Consider the following 15,658-nt stretch of genomic DNA (forward strand, 5'->3'; position numbering starts at 1 on the left):
GCTCAAACGTTGTCTATGTTTGGCAGCACATACCTGTGTGAACAACTGTTTTCTTTGATGAACCTGAACAAAACATCACACAGAAGTCGACTTACTGCTGAACACCTCCACTCAATTCTGAGGATTTCTTCAGCTCAGAGCCTTACCCCGAACATTGATGAACTTGTGGAAAAGATGGGACACCACCAAGTATCACCCTCAACCTCAAACAAGTGAACATTACTGTGCAATCACATATTTAGAGTTTTTACTCAGTTCAAGTTTAAAAGTTAAAATTTAATATTTGTTTTCACTGCATGTTACTTCTCCTTAAACAAAGTGTTGTTTTTGATTAATAGATTTTTGCACTTTATTTTTTTGTATTTCAATCCAATTATATTTTTAAAATATTTCAGTTGAGTGGATGATAGAAAATTGCTATTATTGTTTTTTCTTTGAAGTAAATTTAGCCCACTTTTGCTAAAATAGAAAATATAGTCTACTGATGGTGCCTTGAATACCGGTTTCTTTCATTTAATGTTCATGTTATGGGGATATTTATATAAAGGAAATTTGTCTTTTGTGTCTGTTGAAAATTAAAGATTACTGACAGAGCCATAAGAAAATATTGCTTTATTTATCTGATCATATTGTAATATATTTGTTAGGTTTTCAGTAGGTTCAATTAGGTTCACTAGACTATATGCGTCATTTAAAATTTTTTCAATGAACATTCGAACAGTCCGGCCCTCGTCTTGTAGCTGATTTTTTTATTTGGCCCTCCGTCCATTTGACTTTGACACCCCTGCTCTAGATGATCAAATCAAATGAAACTTTATGTGCCGAATACAACAAGTGTAGATCTTACAGTGAAATGCTGATTTACAAGCCCTTAACCAACAGTGCAGTTCAAGAAGAGTTAAGAAAATGTTTATAAAACAAACTAAAGTTAAAAATAATAAAAAAGGCTATATACAGGGGGTACCGGTACTGAGTCAATGTGGAGGCTATATACAGGGGGTACCGGTACCGAGTCAATGTGGAGGCTATATACAGGGGTTACCGGTACCGAGTCAATGTGGAGGCTATATACAGGGGGTACCGGTACTGAGTCAATGTAGAGGCTATATACAGGGGGTACCGGTACTGAGTCAATGTGGAGGCTATATACAGGGGGTACCGGTACAGAGTCAATGTAGAGGCTATATACAGGGGGTACCGGTACTGAGTCAATGTAGAGGCTATATACAGGGGGTACCGGCACTGAGTCAATGGGTGGGGGTACAGGTTAGTTGAGGGAATTTGTACATGTAGGTAGGGTGAAGTGACTATGCATAGATAATAAACAGAGAGTAGCAGCAGTGTACAAAATAAATGGGGGGGGGGATCAATGTAAATAGTCCGGTGGCCATTTGATTAATTGTTCAGCAGTCTTATGGCTTGGGGGTAGAAGCTGTTAAAGTGCCTCTTGGTCCTAGACTTGGCGCTCCGGTACCGCTTGCCGTGCGGAAGCAGAGAAAACCGTCTATGATTTGGGTGACTGGAGTCTGACAATTTTATGGGCTTTCCTCTGACACCACCTATTATAAAGGTCCTGGATGGCAGGAAGCTTGGCCCCAATGATGTACTGGGCTGTACGCACTACCCTCTGAAGTGCCTTACGGTCAGATGCAGAGCAGTTGCCATACCAGGCGGTGATGCAACTGGTCAGGATGCTCTCAATGGTGCAGCTGTATAACTCTTTGAGGATCTGGGGACCCATGCCAAATCTTTTCAGTCTCCTGAGGGGGAAGAGGTTAGGTTTTGCCGTGCCCTCTTCACGACTGTCTTGGTGTATTTGGTCCATGATAGTTTGTTGGTGATGTGGACACAGAGGAACTTGAAACTCTTGACCCGCTTCACTATAGCCCTGTCGATGTTAATGGTGGCCTGTTCAGCCCGCCTTTTCCTGTAGTCCACGATCAACTCCTTTGTCTTGCGGAGGGGACTAAGTACACACCCCTGAGGGGCCCCAGTGTTGAATATCAGCGTGGCAGACGTGTTGTTGCCTACCCTTTCCACCTGGGGGCGGCCCGTCAAGAAGTCCAGGATCCAGTTGCAGAGGGAGGTGTTAAGTCCCAGGGTCCTTAGCCTAGTGATGAGCTTCGTGGGCACTATGGTGTTGAACTCTGAGCTGTAGTCAATGAACAGCATTCTCACATAGGTGTTCCTTTTGTACAGGTGGGAAAGGACAGGATGGAGTGCGATTGAGATTGCGCCATCTGTGGATCTGTTGGGGCGGTATGCGAATTGGTGTGGGTCTAGTGTATCCTGGAGGATGCTGTTGATGTGAGCCATGACCAGCCTTTCAAAGCACTTCATGGCTACCAACAAGAGTGCTACGGGGCGGTAATCATTTAGGCAGGTTACCTTCGCTTCCTTGATCAACCTAATAATAACATATTTATGCCTAAACCTGTAGTATGAGCATATGCATGTAACTTCTTCAGTCCACATCTAGTATCTTCATCCAAACGTATTATTTTTTTAATAAGACGCTAATTCCTAATTTTGGCAGTGCAGTTATAAGTACTGTAAAGCTGGATGTGTATATAAAGCTCATATCAGTGTTGTGAATGCTGCTTTTTGACACTACTATGGAATAATATCCACCATGTGTTTGAGCATATTTTTCATTCGAAGTAGCTACCTGGGTAGTGCCAGACATCAGCCTCTGTGCATAGGGACAGGGATAAAAACACTAAGCTTATTAATTTCAATAACATTCTGCATGTTCCTGGATGAGGGAATCGAGAACGTGGTTGCCAGGAAATGTGATTAGGTGCCGAAATGTCCTCTGTGGTTTTAACAACTTTCCACTCACATCCTCTCCCAAAACAAGATAGACCTACTTAATTCCTTCTGCCCTCCTTCTTGTGTCGTTTTCCTCCCCTGTATTAGTGCAAAGTTACATACTCATTATTATGCAGCTGGGTGCGTTCAGTTTGACAGAACGGTGTGCAACGTTGAATTCAAAGGAAACTGTACCGAACGCCCAGTTTAAGAACGGTGTGCTGAATGCCCAGTTGAAGAACGGTGTGCTGAACACCCAGTTGAAGAACGGTGTGCTGAATGACCAGTTGAAGAACGGTGTGCTGAACGCCCAGTTGAAGAACGGTGTGCTGAACACCCAGTTGAAGAACGGTGTGCTGAACACCCAGTTGAAGAACGGTGTGCTGAATGACCAGTTGAAGAACGGTGTGCTGAACACACATTTGAAGAACGGTGCGCTGAACACCCAGTTGAAGAACGGTGTGCTGAACACCCAGTTGAAGAACGGTGTGCTGAACGCCCAGTTGAAGAACGGTGTGCTGAACGCCCAGTTGAAGAACGGTGTGCTGAACGCCCAGTTGAAGAACGGTGTGCTGAACACCCAGTTGAAGAACGGTGTGCTGAACACCCAGTTGAAGAACGGTGTGCTGAATGACCAGTTGAAGAACGGTGTGCTGAACGCCCAGTTGAAGAACGGTGTGCTGAACACCCAGTTGAAGAACGGTGTGCTGAACACCCAGTTGAAGAACGATGTGCTGAACACCCAGTTGAAGAACGGTGTGCTGAATGACCAGTTGAAGAACGGTGTGCTGAATGACCAGTTGAAGAACGGTGTGCTGAACACACATTTGAAGAACGGTGCGCTGAACACCCAGTTGAAGAACGGTGTGCTGAACACCCAGTTGAAGAACGGTGTGCTGAATGACCAGTTGAAGAACGGTGTGCTGAACACACATTTGAAGAACGGTGCGCTGAACACCCAGTTGAAGAACGGTGTGCTGAACACACAGTTGAAGAACAGTGTGCTGAATGACCAGTTGAAGAACGGTGTGCTGAACACCCAGTTGAAGAACGGCGTGCTGAATGACCAGTTGAAGAATGTTGTGGATATGGTGACCCAGAGAATGACTGTGTATGTGCTGCACAGGTTTTGTGTTTTAAAATGGTCACAACCATATTGCACATTGTTTTGGGGAAATGTGTCATTCAGTACAAACCGTCAAGCAATTAGCAAATGTTGAACCGAACTGAATGCACCCCTGGCATCTTGTGTCCAGATTTCAATCATCACAATTTGAGCTTCCTTGTCAACAAGCAGGGAACATTCAAACACACCTCCAAAATGTAGCACATGTACACATAGGAATTTACACACACACATCCCGAGAGACTGTTTACTTCTGAGAGACTGTTTACTTCTGAGAGACTGTTTACTTCTGAAAGACTGTCTACTTCTGAGAGACTGTTTCCTTCTGAGAGACTGTTTACTTCTGAGAGTCTGTTTATTTCTGAGAGACGGTTTACTTCTGAGAGACTGTTTACTTCTGAGAGACTGTCTCCTCCTCTATGTTGGAGATGGGCAGGCACTCCTGTGGGAGAGCACACACACACACACACACACACACACACACACACGCACACACACACACACACACGCACACACACAAAATGACACACACACACACTGAAAATAACATTGATCCAAACAACAAATACACAACGCTACTATCTTTGATTATTCGGCTGACCATTAAAAAGCCACTCTTGTAAATGGTGCATCCTATTGGCATGTTATTCCTATAACACCCACAGCACCCTGTAGCCTGCAGCCTGTTTCCTTTCTTCACTTAGCAGAGTGGACCAGGACACCGACCCCAGTGACACATCCAAAAAGCATGACCAGCCATACACATGGCCAAAGCTCATTACCCAGCATGCAAGGCTGAGTGTGGAGTGAAGCTCTTCATCGCAGGTCAGGAACCCTTTCACTGGGAGGGGGGGGGGGGGGGGGGCATAGTGAATAATGCATGGAGGTGAGTAGGGGAGCCTGATGAAAGGACACTGTATGAGCTGATGAACATGAGAAAGGGCTTGACAACGGCCTCAAAGGGTTGTTGTTTTGTGAATAAAATGAATCATATTGGAATTACAAATGGCTGTGTGTTTTTAAGGGTGGTGGGTGTATGATACAGCCTAACCCTGTCTATGATGTTTACTGTTTATAAACATTTTCCACACATGATTACAATTCTATTGATCGATCTATTAGGCAGAGCACGTAATGATACGCTAACAAAGCATTTGTAACCTGCATTTGCCATGACTGAGCACCACCACAGATCCAAAAATATTGTTGTTTTATAATGCAAGAAGACATGCCCTTATGAGAACCTGCTTCATTAGCTTAATTGTAGCCTGCAGTCTACACACACAGACACACACACACACACAAAGTCCCCTAATCTGCAGTAATCAAAAAAAAATGTGTTATTGATTTGCTTAACGCCTTTTACGTTGTGAATGTTTCATCTGGAGTAAATATGTCTGAAAATAGCACAATTAATGAGTACAGCTCCCAGCCCGGTTGTACACAAGCAGAGTAGAAGGACACACTGAAACATTGGTCTAGTGCTCCTTTAAAAAAAATGGGATTCTGGTACTGCTGTCATGAAATCAAATGTGATGTACGTTTTCAGCCAGGTCACAGCCTATGTTGAACAGGGATGACTTGAGACTTTTTTTCTTCTCAAATTAAAACAGGCCAAAAAAGAGCAACATGAGAACTCATATCACAACATGAGAACTCATATCACACAACATGAGAACTCATATCACACAACATGAGAACTCATATCACAACATGAGAACTCATATCACACAACATGATAACTCATATCACACAACATCAGAACTCATATCACAACATGAGAACTCATATCACACAACATGAGAACTCATATCACACAACATGAGAACTCATATCACTCAATATGAGAACTCATATCACAACATCAGAACTCATATCACAACATCAGAACTCATATCACACAACATCAGAACTCATATCACAACACGAGAACTCATATCACACAACATAAGAACTCATATCACAACATCTGAACTCATATCACACAACATGAAAACTCATATGACAACATGAGAACTCATATCACACAACATGAGAACTCATATCACAACATCTGAACTCATATCACACAACATGAGAACTCATATGACAACATCAGAACTCATATTGCAATGCCACTTGAGAGGGTTCAACATAAGTTTAGTCTAATTCTGCAGAAATTCAATGTTAGTTATATGAATACAACAGACTAGATCTTGGTCTCAGGATAGCAGGTAGCCACCCCACCTCTGCTCATTTTCATACAGAGATGTGGCATCCATCCACATTCCACAATATACCTTGTAGCCTATAGCTGTAGTCACAATGAATCAAAACCTCCTTACCAGATCATTTTAAGAGCCATATATGATCACAATTTATGTTTTTACAACTGTTTTTGCTATTGAATTAAACACACTTTTATCCCATTTCGTTAAAATAACAGACAGATCATTTAAAATGACTGTGTATGTGCACAACCGCGACTCCTAACGTCAGATATCTGAATCTGCCAATGACAAAAAAAACAACCGACAATCTTCGATTTCATTGGCCATTGCCTTTCTCACCGGGGCCTCTCATTGGTCCGTCGGATCTCCACCCTCTCGTACTGTCTCGCGGTGTCAGAGTGCTAGCAGTGAGAAGCAGATGCGCGATTGTGTGTCCACATTAAATGTTGCGCGAAGGTAAGGCATACAGCCTCTTGTGAAAAGGAACATTCAGAGAGAAGCCAGCTATCTAAGTCATTGATTTCAGCATCCCTGGATATTCAGCACTATAACTGAACAGGACATTTATTGAGCTTTTGTCGCAGGTAAGTCACACGTCTTTCAGCATTCTCTAATGTTTATTATTGCCCATGTAATGCTAACGTCTGTTTGTAATAATTTTCCATTCTCCACATACACAGCCAGCTGCTAGTTAGGACAACCGTCATATTTAGTGCCTTGTTCAGACAGTATAGCGACGGAAATTGCTATTTTTGCCGTACTAGCTTGTTTGCTAGCTAAGTAGCTAGCTATCATTGTATTTGATAGGATGCATGGAAGTTACATGTACACGTTAGCCTGCCAGCTAGCTAACGTTACAGTAGTGGACCAGCCAGCAATGTTTTAAGACATCAGCTGGCAGCTACGTTAGCTTCTTGTAGACACACTCGTACAGCCACAGCGGGTAACGTTAGCTAGCTAACTAGCTATATGTTTTGCAAGTTGCACAAAAACACTAACTAGGTATGTTGTTCAGTGTATAGGGATAAAGAAAAGAAGGAAAGCCACATTTGGGTACCTTAACAGTGTTCATGCCCTCTTGACATTCTAGCAAGCTCCTGCTACGTGGCCAGTCTCTCATGCGTTCAACTCTGAACTTCTGAGTTTAGGCGAGTAAACTAGTTAACTATTTCTAACTACCAGATGGTACAACATTAACACTTGAGTTATCCTGTCTGTACAACCCAACCACAATCAAAGTAGATTCCACCCTCCTCAGTCCCGTTTTAGAGTTTGGCTATGCTAGCATAGTATAAAACTAGTCTGATTCATCTATGGGTGTTTTCAGTCATTTTTAAAGCGAACCCTGGGGATAAAAAAAAAAAATCTAAATAACTCAGCTCTCTTTGTGTTCACACTGCCCTTGCATTTGAATGAGGACTCAACTATTTTGCCAGTTCACCTATTTTGTGAGTCACATTGCTATGTTTAGACTGGACCCAAGATATTTTTCAAAAATTCATTCAATGCACTCGGAGTTTTTACAAATGGCAGGAAAGCCATTCAATCAGAATGTGTTATTGGACAGCTAGATATACCTACTTACGTTGTTGGAAGCTAATAGATTGCATTTAGTTAAAAGATGAGACAATCATTTTAATCAGAAGATACGATTAACATGTAAATATTATGGTAACATAATAAATGGCAGAAGAATAACTGCAGATTAAATAATGCTGTCATGGTAAATTGTAAACCTGATGTTGGGTACTGCCCCTTTTGAGAGCTAGAATAAATGTTGTACCCTAGTTTGTGATTCTCACCAAATACAGTATATTATCTCCTCACACTATTCAACCCCCACAATCGAATAAACAGGCTATGAAGCTCTCTTAGCCTATAGATCATATATTGCAAAAAATTATCTGAACTAAAATCCACCATTTTTTGGGGCATTTCTGTGCATTCTTGACAATTGCTAATCAATATCCAAAACGGCACATTTTCCCCCACAAACCTGCACATCATCTCTCTTTCGTGGCACTAATGTGAGGGGTTATGTCAGGGGAAACGGTGGCGCTGGAATAACGACATGTAAACCTGGGGAGATTTTTGTTCACATTACCCCCAAAAAGTGAAGGAACCGAGTTCAGACCACCTCTCCAGATGGTTTCGCTTCGCGTCTGGGGCTCTTTTGAGAGGTCGGAGTTCCTTTGGAATGTTCGCACTGTACAATTTTCTTTTTGCAAACTGCATTGAGTTCTCCAAAGTCGTCTGAAAGGGACCAAGTGTGAAAACAACCTAAAACAGGGGTGTCAAACTTATTTTGCCCTGAGGGCTGTTTGTTTGGCTCCCCTGATCTTTAAAAAATACACTACTTTTCAGAAATAAAAAAGTGTCACACACCCCAGTCAGTTCTATTCTATCCAGCCTCTTCACCAATTAACGGAGGTTCATCCAGCTTCACTTTGTTCTGTCAAACTGTTACTGCAGTCTTGGATACAGTTACTTTTTGGGGCTTTTGTGTGCACTGGCTGAGCACTGGCTCAGCCCACTTGGCTGTTGTGTGTCTGCATCTCTCTGCTCTGAGAAGCAGTCTTTGCTCTGTGCGCTCTAGCAAGCCTAATGCCTTCAGAAAGTTAACACAATTTGACTTTTTCCACACTTTTTTTTTGTTGTTACAGCCTGAATTTTAAATGTATTGAATTGAGTGTCATTATTTTCCCCCCATTTAAAAAATATATATATATATATCTATATCACACACACACACAAAATAAAAAGCTGGAATGTCTTGAGTCAAGTATTCAACCCGTTTCTTATGGCAAGCTTAAATAAGTTCAGGAGTAAAAATTTGATTAAAAAGTCACATACGTTTGCATGGACTCACTCTGTGTGTAATAATAGTGTTTAATATTTATTTTATAATGACTGCGTCATCTCTGTACCCCACACATACAATTATCTGTAAGGTTTCTCCGTCGAGCAGTGAATTTCAAACACAGAACACAGATTCAACCACAAAGACCAGGGAGGTTTTCCAATGCCTCACAAAGAAGGGCACCTATTGGTAGATGGGTAATACAAAAAAAAAAGCAAGCAGACATTGAATATCCCTTTGAGCATGGTGAAGTTAATAATTACGCTTTGGAGGGTGTATCAATATAGTCAGTCACTGCGACGATCCAGACCCCCGTCCAAACTCAGTTGCCGGAGAGGAAGGAAACCACTCAGGGATAGCACAATGAGGCCAATTGTGACTTTTTAAAGGGGTTACAGAGTTTAATGGCTGTGACAGGAGAACTGAGGATGGATCAACATTGTAGTTACTCCACAATACTAACCTAAATGACAGAGTGAAAAGAAGGAAGACTGTATAGAATATAAATATTCCAAAACATGCATTCCTCAATACAAGGCATTATATTTGTAGCAAATCCATCACATCACTGAGTACCACTTCATATTTTCAAGCATGGTAGTGGCTGCATCATGTTATGGGTATGTTATTAATCGTCAAGAACTAGGGATGTGTTTTAGGATAAATAGAAACAGAATAGAGCTAAGCAAAGGCAAAATCCTAGAGTAAAACCTTGTTCAGTCTGCTTTCCAACAGACACTTGGAGACAAATTCACCTTTCAGAAGGACAATAACCTAAAACGCAAGACCAAATATACACTGTAGTTTCTTTCCAAGATGACATTAAATGTTCCTGAGTGGCCTAGTTACAGTTTTGACTTAACATCTGCATGAAAATCAAATCAAATCAAATTTTATTTGTCACATACACATGGTTAGCAGATGTTAGAGTGTAGCGAAATGCTTGTGCTTCTAGTTCCGACAATGCAGTAATAACCAACAAGTAATCTAACTAACAATTCCAAAACTACTGTCTTGTACACAGTGTAAGTGGATAAAGAATATGTACATAAGGATATATGAATGAGTGAGGGTACAGAGCAGCATAGGCAAGATACAGTAGATGGTATCGAGTACAGTATATACATATGAGATGAGTATGTAAACAAAGTGGCATAGTTTAAAGTGGCTAGTGATACATGTATTACATAAGAATACAGTCTATGGTATAGAGTACAGTATATACGTATGCATATGAGATGAATAATGTAGGGTAAGTAACATTATATAAGGTAGCATTGTTTAAAGTGGCTAGTGATATATTTACATCATTTCCCATCAATTCCCAATTATTAAAGTGGCTGGAGTTGAGTCAGTGTCAGTGTGTTGGCAGCAGCCACTCAATGTTAGTGGTGTCTGTTTAACAGTCTGATGGCCTTGAGATAGAAGCTGTTTTTCAGTCTCTCGGTCCCAGCTTTGATGCACCTGTACTGACCTCGCCTTCTGGATGATAGCGGGGTGAACAGGCAGTGGCTCGGGTGGTTGATGTCCTTGATGATCTTTATGGCCTTCCTGTGACATCGGGTGGTGTAGGTGTCCTGGAGGGCAGGTAGTTTGCCCCCGGTGATGCGTTGTGCAGACCTCATTACCCTCTGGAGAGCCTTACGGTTGAGGGCGGAGCAGTTGCCGTACCAGGCGGTGATGATACAGCCCGCCAGGATGCTCTCGATTGTGCATCTGTAGAAGTTTGTGAGTGCTTTTGGTGACAAGCCAAATTTTTTCAGCCTCCTGAGGTTGAAGAGGCGCTGCTGCGCCTTCTTCACAATGCTGTCTGTGTGAGTGGACCAATTCAGTTTGTCTGTGATGTGTATGCCGAGGAACTTAAAACTTGTTACCCTCTCCACTACTGTTCCATCGATGTGGATAGGGGGGTGTTCCCTCTGCTGTTTCCTGAAGTCCACAATCATCTCCTTAGTTTTGTTGACGCTGAGTGTGAGGTTATTTTCCTGACACCACACTCCGAGGGCCCTCACCTCCTCCCTGTAGGCCGTCTCGTCGTTGTTGGTAATCAAGCCTACCACTGTTGTGTCGTCCGCAAACTTGATGATTGAGTTGGAGGCGTGCGTGGCCACGCAGTCGTGGGTGAACAGGGAGTACAGGAGAGGGCTCAGAACGCACCCTTGTGGGGCCCCAGTGTTGAGGATCAGCGGGGAGGAGATGTTGTTGCCTACCCTCACCACCTGGGGGCGGCCCGTCAGGAAGTCCAGTACCCAGTTGCACAGGGCTGGGTCGAGACCCAGGGTCTCGAGCTTGATGACGAGCTTGGAGGGTACTATGGTGTTGAATGCCGAGCTGTAGTCGATGAACAGCATTCTCACATAGGTATTCCTCTTGTCCAGATGGGTTAGGGCAGTGTGCAGTGTGGTTGAGATTGCATCGTCTGTGGACCTATTTGGGCAGTAAGCAAATTGGAGTGGGTCTAGGGTGTCAGGTAGGGTGGAGGTGATATGGTCCTTGACTAGTCTCTCAAAGCACTTCATGATGACGGAAGTGAGTGCTACGGGGCGGTAGTCGTTTAGCTCAGTTACCTTAGCTTTCTTGGGAACAGGAACAATGGTGGCCCTCTTGAAGCATGTGGGAACAGCAGACTGGTATAGGGATTGATTGAATATGTCCGTAAACACACCGGCCAGCTGGTCTGCGCATGCTCTGAGGGCGCGGCTGGGGATGCCGTCTGGGCCTGCAGCCTTGCGAGGGTTAACACGTTTAAATGTCTTACTCACCTCGGCTGCAGTGAAGGAGAGACCGCATGTTTTCGTTGCAGGCCGTGTCAGTGGCACTGTATTGTCCTCAAAGCGGGCAAAAAAGTTATTTAGTCTGCCTGGGAGCAGGACATCCTGGTCCGTGACTGGGCTGGACTTCTTCCTGTAGTCCGTGATTGACTGTAGACCCTGCCACATGCCTCTTGTGTCTGAGCCGTTGAATTGAGATTCTACTTTGTCTCTGTACTGACGCTTAGCTTGTTTGATAGCCTTGCGGAGGGAATAGCTGCACTGTTTGTATTCGGTCATGTTACCAGACACCTTGCCCTGATTTAAAAGCAGTGGTTCGCGCTTTCAGTTTCACGCGAATGCTGCCATCAATCCACGGTTTCTGGTTAGGGAATGTTTTAATCGTTGCTATAGGAACGACATCTTCAACGCACGTTCTAATGAACTCGCACACCGAATCAGCGTATTCGTCAATGTTGTTGTCTGACGCAATACGAAACATGTCCCAGTCCACGTGATGGAAGCAGTCTTGGAGTGTGGAGTCAGCTTGGTCGGACCAGCGTTGGACAGACCTCAGCGTGGGAGCCTCTTGTTTTAGTTTCTGTCTGTAGGCAGGGATCAACAAAATGGAGTCGTGGTCAGTTTTTCCGAAAGGGGGGCGGGGCAGGGCCTTATATGCGTCGCGGAAGTTAGTAACAATGATCCAAGGTCTTTCCACCCCTGGTTGCGCAATCGATATGCTGATAAAATTTAGGGAGTCTTGTTTTCAGATTAGCCTTGTTAAAATCCCCAGCTACAATGAATGCAGCCTCCGGATAAATGGCAGACTTAAAAATAATCAACAATCAACTTGATAGAGCTTAAACCATTAAAAATAAATAATAGTATGGCAATATTGTTCAATCCAGGTATGGAAAGCTCTTAGACTTACCCAGAAAGACTCACAGCTGTAATCGCTGCCAAAGGTGATTCTAACTCCGGTTGTTGAACACTTGTGTTATATATATATTTCTGAATATGTTCTTTAGGCACTGTATATGCCAAGAAAGCCTCCATGGTTTGGCCTTGGCAGTGTGCACTTTTGTCAGTCAGCGACTGTGATTTGTAGTTTACGTGTCCTTCCAAACCCATTTCAAAGCCCTCTCTTCAATGAGTGTCCTTCATCAGCACATTTTGTCATACATTCTTGAATTATTCTTTCTGTGATTGAAGTGCAGAGCTAGCTGATGCTCAAAGGAACAGTGCATCAGTTGCTATTCAGACTTCCAAAAGAGACTCATCAGTGGAAATGCCTTTTCATTCATAAGCACTTTTGAAAAGACCCGGGGACTACATCTTTTCTAGAAATGTGATGCATAAATGGCTCATTGGGTTTAGAGTTTAATTTGAGATTTCTGCTGCAGCCAATGTTCCCTCTAAGCTGTGCGCGCACACGCAGTAGCCCCGAGACGCGCAGCTCCCTGGGACTGCAGTGCAGAAATATCAGCCTGCAGAGAGTAGCTTGAGATTAAACTTCACTCAACTTTCTAGAGCAGTGGTCACCAACCGGTCGATCGATTGGTCAATCTCCAAGGCATTCCTAGTCGACCTTCAAACATTTCTGTAAAAACCCCAACGATAAATCCTTGTTCCTATTTTTTATTTATTTGTCTCCTGCTGTTGGTGGTAGGTGCACCCGGGTAGGGGAAAGGTTGCCATTTTGAACCATTTCATGTGACTGTAGGTACAAACTCTCCCTTCCCGGCGGGCCCAGAGAGCAAATCAAGTGCACTAAAGGCCTACCGCTGTCCAATCAGTTGGCTCAGACCTGCCGCTGTCCAATCAGTTGGCTCAGACCTGCCGCTGTCCAATCAGTTGGCTCAGACCTACCGCTGTCCAATCAGTTGGCTCAGATCTACCGCTGTCCAATCAGTTGGCCCAGATGATCGTGTCTGCAGTAACGCAGCAGGCATTATAGAAAGCTGAAGCAACGTTGGTACTGTGAGATTTCAAGATGTGTAAAACCATGAGAGAGACTCAATGAGTACAGCAAAGAGCTGCTGTTTTTATGACTGAGTTCATGTTTCATTTCTTACTTAGCAATGTCAACATTTTGGTCAGTGTAGGAAAGGGAAAGTGGAGGGGTGTTGAGAGGCGGACCCTCAGTCTGCTGCTCTCGCCCTCCGCTGTGAATGACCATCAGATGCACGCACCATCAGCAAATTATTTAAACAAGTAATACAACAACATATCTATTACTGGTGTGATAAAACCCTGAATTCGGGGTTCAAACACTGAATGCTGATTGGCTGACAGCCGTGGTATATCAGACAATATACCATGGGTATGAGAACTTATTTATTTTTACTGCTCTAATTCCATTGGTAACCAGTTTATACTAGCAATACGGCATCTCAGAGGTTTGTGGTATATGGCCAATATACCACGGCTAAGGGCTGTCTGCGTAAGAACAGCCCTTAGCCGTGGTATATTGGCCATATACATTTGAAGTCGGAAGTTTACATACATCTTGGCCAAATACATTTAAATTCAGTTTTTCTCAATTCCTGACATTTTAATCCTAGTAAAAACTCTCTGTTTTAGGTCAGTTAGGATCACCACTTTATTTTAAGAAAGTGAAATGTCAGAATAATAGTAGAGTGATTTATTTAAATGTTATTTATTTCATCACATTCCCAGTGGGTCAGAAGTTTACATACACTCAATTAGTATTTGGTAGCATTGTTTAACTTGGGCCGAATGTTTTGGGGAGCCTTCCACAAGCTTCCCACAATAATTTGTGTGTATTTTGGCCCATTCCTCTTGACAGAGATGGTGTAACTGAGACAGATTTGTAGGCCTCCTTGTTCGCACACGCTTTTTCAGTTCTCCCCACACATTTTCTATAGGATTAAGTTCAGGACTTTGTGATGGCCATTCCAATACTTTGACTTTGTTGTCCTTAAGTCATTTTGCCCCAACTTTGGAAGTCTGCTTTGGGTCATTGTCCATTTGGAAGACCCAAGCTTTCACTGATGTCTTGAGATGTTGCTTTAATATATTCACCATCTTCCTGCCTCATGATGCCATCTATTTTGTGAAGTGCACCAGTCCCTCCTCCAGCAAAGCACCCCCACAACATGATGCTGCCACCCCCGTGCTTCACGGTTGGGATGGTGTTCTTCAGCTTGCAAGCATCCCCCTTTTTCCTCCAAACATAACGGTGGTCACTTTCAATGCAACACTACCCAAAACAAAATACTTTTGCTGTCGGCAGAACGCATCGGAGTAGGATTCTATTGCATTGACATGCACTACTTAACCTGTACTCTACACATACCTGTGCTGCAGTAGGCCTATATGCAAATAGACTGTTGCCATATATGGATGTGTGCCATTTACTTTGAGCTGGACTGTGTTTACAGCATGATCAGTCATGAGTAAATGCTTTTGTTTTGTACACATTTTGTTTATATCTTTTGCTAGTTAGTGAGTTAGCCAAGTTACACAATTTTTTGTAGTCAGCAATGGGGAGTGATTGCTTCCTCCAAGAGCACAAAACACATGCATTTCTATAAATCTTTGAAAAGAGAGTCAGGTAAAGAGCTTTTTTGTTTTGTCTTAAAGGGGCAGTGCTGTATTTTGAGACAGGCATGAAATAAGCTAAGCCAACAGGGTAACTGTCTGATTCTCTGTAGTAATGGTATGGGAATAATAATGCAAGTGGTTTCTGGCATCAAACAACATTTTCAGTCACCTTGGCCTCTGTTAAAACTGTAACTTAAAGTGGGTGCACCCTCAGTGTTCAGTCACCTTGGCCTCTGTTAAAACTGTAACTTAAAGTGGGTGCACCCTCAGTGTTCAGTCACCTTGGCCTCTGTTAAAACTGTAACTTAAAGTGGGTGCACCCTCAGTGTTCAGT

At 43.1% G+C, this 15,658-nt stretch overlaps 1 protein-coding gene across 1 annotated transcript in view; it reads left to right on the forward strand.

Annotated features, from left to right (window-relative positions):
• Positions 1 to 6,533: 6,533 nt before the first annotated feature.
• LOC139411735 (glucuronic acid epimerase b) overlaps positions 6,534 to 15,658 on the forward strand; it is an 86,144-nt gene continuing 77,019 nt past the window's right edge. The window contains exon 1 of the mRNA XM_071158418.1: positions 6,534 to 6,731. The gene's annotated coding sequence lies outside the window, so the exon portion shown is untranslated. The remainder of the gene's footprint in view (positions 6,732 to 15,658) is intronic.

The sequence above is a fragment of the Oncorhynchus clarkii genome, chromosome 6 (genome assembly GCF_045791955.1).
Source record: "Oncorhynchus clarkii lewisi isolate Uvic-CL-2024 chromosome 6, UVic_Ocla_1.0, whole genome shotgun sequence".
Lineage (NCBI taxonomy): Eukaryota > Metazoa > Chordata > Actinopteri > Salmoniformes > Salmonidae > Oncorhynchus > Oncorhynchus clarkii.